This window comes from Monopterus albus, unplaced genomic scaffold, assembly GCF_001952655.1.
Source record: "Monopterus albus unplaced genomic scaffold, M_albus_1.0 scaffold96.1, whole genome shotgun sequence".
Lineage (NCBI taxonomy): Eukaryota > Metazoa > Chordata > Actinopteri > Synbranchiformes > Synbranchidae > Monopterus > Monopterus albus.
The window spans coordinates 2,925,817-2,932,009 of NW_018127976.1; the positions used below are offsets into that span (position 1 = coordinate 2,925,817).

At 39.7% G+C, this 6,193-nt stretch overlaps 1 protein-coding gene across 1 annotated transcript in view; it reads left to right on the plus strand.

The window, feature by feature from the left end:
• wwp1 (WW domain containing E3 ubiquitin protein ligase 1) overlaps window positions 1-6,193 on the plus strand; it is a 27,767-nt gene continuing 21,574 nt past the window's right edge. The window contains exons 1-2 of the mRNA XM_020608855.1: window positions 1-230; window positions 4,916-4,969. The gene's annotated coding sequence lies outside the window, so the exon portion shown is untranslated. The remainder of the gene's footprint in view (window positions 231-4,915; window positions 4,970-6,193) is intronic.

The following is a 6,193-nucleotide window of genomic DNA, read 5'->3' on the forward strand; positions in this document are numbered from 1 at the left end:
GAGTTTAACTCTCGGGGCCTAATGCTCGTCTCCCGTGTTATTACACAGCAATATTTGGGGTGGCGCCCCTGTCCCCTGACTGTTGTGTTGCTCGGAGGCTTCTGCACAGAGATGGCAAGAAAGCCGTAGCAGACTGTGGGGCCTGTCCGGTTGGGCATTTTACTGACAACCGTAACGATAGAGCATCTCGGAGACATAGAGAGTAGGAAAGGAGCAGAACAACGGACACGGTAAAACACAACTGCTTATGTAACTTTAGCAATTAATGTCATGAACGACTTGTCAAAAATGAATTGCTGACAAGTCTGTGTTTCACATTCAACCACACGGTTCGACTACCTCTGGCATGGCGGACGAATAGAAAGCTGCTAAGTTAGTTTGCAAGCCGGCTAGTTGGCAGCAATTTGATAATAGCTCAGCTAAGTTTGTAACATTAACGCTAGCTGGTAAACTAGCCGTGTCCACTCTACTGCAAGCTGTACGGCTAAAACTTAAACCATAGCGAGTGTTTTATTTGTGTGCACTACCATTTGGTTAGCGAGTTAACGCTAACCTTAGATATTATGGCGTTAGTTAGAAGGGCAGTCAGCTAGCGTAAACTAATTCCAACCTGCAAGGGTGATTTTTTTTTTTTCCTGTTGCTAGCCGTCTCGCTTTTTGATAACTTAGCTAGTTGACGTTAGCCTTCGTTTCAGGCTAGTGCTAGTAGCTAGCTATACGGCTACACGGCTACATCTCGTTAGCCAGCCTACTCTGACATGCCCTGTATCGCTGTGATATATCTAGTGCAAATACAAGTTTATCAAACACTGGTTAATATTTTAAAGTATGTGATCTCCGCAGGCAGAACCTGTTAAGATACTCTTACTTTATGAGCTGGATTTTCTAAAGTTAATCATCGTTCGTTAACCATGTTGGAGTTTGTGTGTTTCAGTTAAAAATATCACCGAGGTTTGGTTATGGCCCACGGATAGTTTGAAAGTGTGAGCAGTCTCTTAACCTCTTCTGTTATCCAGAAATTCATGGTGTTGTTTACTGAACTTTGCAACCTGAATATAAAAAATAAGTAATTGATTACATTACAATTTTAAATATGTTGATACTTGGTTTCCTTAATGTGTGTATTTGGTCACGTACAATACTTGACTGAAGACACAGATAAACGTAGGCCTGTCACACTGCTTTTTAATACAGCTCTGCTACAGTATACACTGATCAGCCATAACGTTATGAACACTAGCAGGTGAAGTGAATAACACTGACTATCTGTTACAATTGCACCTGCCAGTGTGTGGGGTATAGTAGGCAGCAAGTGAACATTCAGTCCTTAAAGTTGATGTGTTGGAAGCAGCAAAAATGGACAAGTGTAAGGATCTGAGTGACTTTGACAAGGGCCAAACTATGATGGTGAGATGACTGGGTCAGAGCATCTCCCACACTGCAGGTCTTGGTGGGTGTTCTTGGTCTGCAGTGGTTGGTACCTACCAACAGTGGTCTAAGGTGAGGTAAATGGTGAACTGGCGACAGGGTCATGGACGCCTACAGCTCACTGATGATGAGGTTGGCCTACTGTAGGTTAAACTTTTAATTTCCATTTGTACTTTTCAAAAGATTAAAATTTATTTGAATCTATGTTAAAATGGTTGAAAATGAGAAATACTATACATTGGTCTCTATGAAGAGAAAGAGTCAGAGGCTGTAGTGGTGAGTAGGGATGGGTGATACCAACATTTTTCCTTTCGATATGATGCCATTAGTTTACAGTACTTTTTCCATTGATACTGATACTTTTTCACCTTAAAGGAAGTTTACTTCCATTAATAACGTTCTAGAAACAAAACTGTCAGTATTTTCTGATATATACAGTACAAGCACATGAACCTTTACGTTTGTCAATTAATGAAAGAGTGGTGAACATGGCTTCGTCCAAGATTCACATAGCTCAGTTGCAGTTTGAGATAGTTTAATAAAATAATGGTTTGTTGAATTTTTAAATCACTTATAACACATTGTCACCTGTGCCTGGATATTCTTTGCTTTTCATGAAACTCTCCTGCAATGTCTTCTGTCTTCTGCAATGTCTGGTGCAGGGGACTTTGAGGCTTGCTGATTGTCTTCATGGCGATGTTCAGCCTCTTTAAAAGTGTCAGGGTGTGTTGTCTTTAAATGCTTATAGAGGTTGCTAGTGTTATTGCTATGTGGCAGCACTTTATTGCAGACGGAGCACATACCACATTATCTTTGGTCGTGGGTGAAAAATAGCACCACGCTGCGCTTCTTTAGCTCTCTCAACCATTCATGCTGCCACGCAGTGCTGCTGCTGACCGAGCTCACTCTGAGCAGCAGAGTAATCATTGAGACAGTGCTTAACTGAGGCTGCGCAGTAAGCCTTCAGCTCTGACATCTGATTGGCTGCCATAATCATGTGACACGGAAGACCATCTAAAATACGCTCGGGCTGGCTTTCACACATAAATGTAGTACCTAAAACTCTCAGAAGTGAAACAAATAGCACGTTTTGTATTAGCACAGTGGTATTGCGATACTTAAAAAGGTATCGACTCCAGAATATCGACTGGCGGGTATCGGAAGTATCGATACGCCCATCCCTAGTGGTGAGGCTGTTGAATTTGTCAAAAAAAATGTTTCTAACTTGTCCTCATGACCACAGATTTTACTCCTTTGACATAAGTTTCTTATTGAATTGTAGACACATCTGTGCTATTCCTGACAGTAGAACTGTGGAAGCAGATTGTTTCACAGAAGATGCACAGTGAGCTGCAGAGTGACACGAGTGCCAACAAACTACCACATTGACTCCTATGTAAATGGTATTAAGCAGGTGGTCATAATGTTATGGCTGATCAGTGTATGTATCTGTATTACCCTTTATATTAATACTGGACAGGAACAATGTAACACTGCACTACAATAGCCCCTGACTGCCAAAGACAGAGAATTTGTCACATGGCTAACAGTTAATTTTCAGATAATACCAGACGGGAAACCCTATCAATAAAGGTTAGTCCCAGTTGGCTTCCATTCCCCTCTTGTGGATAGATACTGAGAAATGGTCTGACATGATTATGTTTGTGGTGTTGCTGGACTAATTGGTGAGTGTCCTGCAATCTTTCAGCTGTGAGCATTGGTTTATAAGCTTAGGTTGTTGATATTGCATATGTTGGTGCCACAATGGGTGGTAATTATTTACAGGAAACTGACATTTAAGCCTCAACTTTGCTGGCTGGCTCTGAAATATAATTGTTTCAGTCTTTGTGTCTCATTCACACACACACACACACACGCAAGCTCATTGACCTTTGAAAAGCAGACTGATAAAAACAGGAGTTAGCCTGCCACCACTGTGTAAAGTAGTGTGCCAAGCTATCATACAGAAAAAATGTGAGAATGGAAAACAGCTCCTGAGTGCTGTTAGAGCTTAGTTAAAGATTGTTATTCACTTAAGCTTTGAGCAGCTTTTACCATATAGGGGGGCACAATTGCTGTCTCAAGGATAAGTTACACACTTATCAGAATATGGGGTGCCTTATGGGCTGTACACTGCTGTAGTGAAATCATATTGGGTCTACATGGACTGATCAAAACCTATGGCAGATAAATAGGAAAAGTCTTTTTGTACTCTTAAGGCTTCTGTTCATTTTAAAATATATCGATCCATTATACAAGTCATTAAACATCCTCAGTTGCTGTGTATAACTAATGTACTAACAGTGAAGTGAAGTTTTCAGAGGTCTTTTATTCATTCATTTCTTATATCATCCTTTCTCTATACACTGTTGCTTATCTTCACAAGCAACAGACAGGAAGAGACTGAGATTACACATCATCTGCCATCGGTTCTGGTTTAGACAATCCAGAAGTTCTCCAGATGATCCTGGCAGATGTAGCTGAGTGTCAGTGCATCATAAAATGAGCTTTTGTTTTTTGTTTTTTTTTTCCCAGTGGATGACATATTAAAAATGACAACTGCATAGAGAGTCAGAATGTTATTTGTACTTGTAGTATGCTGGTGATTCATATATTAATAAACTTGCATTGAATCATATATCTCGCTGATAAAATACCTTTATGACCCAGTAAGAGAGATCTCTGTCCCAGAGCTTGTGTGTGAACAACTCACTTTCTCTTATGCTGCAGTACACACACAGAAACCCTGCTCTTAATGAAAGTGGCGGAGAGAAGTAGATGTTCAAAAGTGTGGTTACACTTCACTAGCATTGATGCTGACAGTGCTTGGTGCCACAAGTGCACCAAGTCTTTAGTGTGTATGGATGGAAAGACCTAGAGTAAAGTCCATCAATACAGACAGAGAAATGTACAATTTTGGATTGTCGAGCTCAGAGCTCATCTCTTAGTGCTGCAGGTATGTGTGTTAGCAGCCTGGAGCCCAAACATGGAGTTAATTGAGTTATACAAACATGGGTTAAAGATTACATGTAAACCAGCTGATTTGAGTGCATTCAGAAATTTGATCTGAGTCGCCCAACTATTCGGGCAAATACCGAGTTTCTGCTTTCTTTTCAAAATCTGCGGAAAATCTTCAGAGGTGTCATTGGAATTTTGTGGTGCAGCTTTTGGTTTGGGCTTGCTGATCATAGATGACACACAAATGAAATATTTTAAGGTGCAGATCTAGCCAGTTTTGCAGCTCTGAAACTGAAAAGTAGATCTATTATTATGGTGTGACAATGAGGAAAAAAAAAAAGCAAGGCAATAGAGGCTTTTTATAAAAGGTTTTTTGCTTCTCCATATTAGGTAGCACAACAGTATGTGTGAAACCATTGTTGCTGTATGCTGTGAGATATACACATACAAATTCATAAGTTGGTGTTTTAATAGGGATCAGTTTGCACCAGCTATGCTGAGCTTTGGCCTAAAATAATTTCTGTTTCAGAGGATCATGGGACTTGGAGTAGACTGAACCAGAGGGTCTAGCATCACGCCAATTGTGAGTATAGATGGATTTTCCAGCATTTTGTCTATGTAGAATTCAAATACAGAGAAACAATTACAACAAAGTGAATAATGCAATATTACATATAAGTTTGGTGAATATAAGAGTGATACGTGAAAGAGATTCTGGCAAAATAAGGAAAGGATGTTGAAGGTTTTTTTTATTAAAAAGCTGGTGGGACCATAACCAGAAAGCTCTTGTATACAATGAAAACTTGACAAAGGACAGACTATACATAAAGAAGTCCAGATAAGAGCAGCATTTACCTCTGATTTTTAGATGAATTCTTCTACTGTAGGGTTTGTTGAATGCAAAAAACAAAATGGTCAGTATATGCTAGCGGCTCCTAGCGGAAATTTCCCCACTGTGGGATCAATAAAGTACCTACCTACTTGTTAACATTGTTGGAAGCCTGAGTTTGAACCTTGGGGCACGCCATCATCTAAAATACTAATGAAAGCATCAGAAAAAAGACCATGGTGATTCAGCCTCCTCAAATAGTAACATTTTATCCCAACTGATATAAAACAAATCATGTAAGAAACCTTGTTCTAGACAGTGTTTCATATCACTTTTAATAATTAATCCAGTAAATTTTGGAGCCCCTTCCTATTGCTATAACACAGTGGTAAATTCATTTGCAAACACAGCAGCTCCCAAGTATGTGGATTGCTAGCCAGAATGAGATAAATGAATCTTGATTTATCAGACAATTTAAATACTGTGCATGCAGGACTATGTTCAACCTGAGTCAGATTCAGAAAAGCACATAAATCATTAAAATCTGATTAACCAATCTCAATTTAGATCACAAAGTAATTCAGTTTCGAGTGTGGCCACAGAGATGCATAAAAGCAAGGCAAAGGCAGGATACCAGGAATCTCAGCCAAAAAACCAGCACATGCCTCGGTGGGCTCAGACTGACAAAGTTTACCATACATCAAAACTATGGAGATAAAATACTATCAAAAATGTTACAAATGCGTGTTTAACGTTTTGTCTGTAACAAGCAATTTGTGTGTGTGTGTGTGTGTGTGTGTGTCATGAGGATCACAAATGCGTGCTGCGCAATCTGCACGTATAAAGCCATTTGTGTGTGTGTGTGTGTGTGTGTGTCATGCTGTTCACAAATGCATGCTGTACAAACTGCACATAAAACACATTTTACAAATGCTTAAAATCGATTTTTTTGTGTGCAGTTCTTTAGAAAGTACGTAC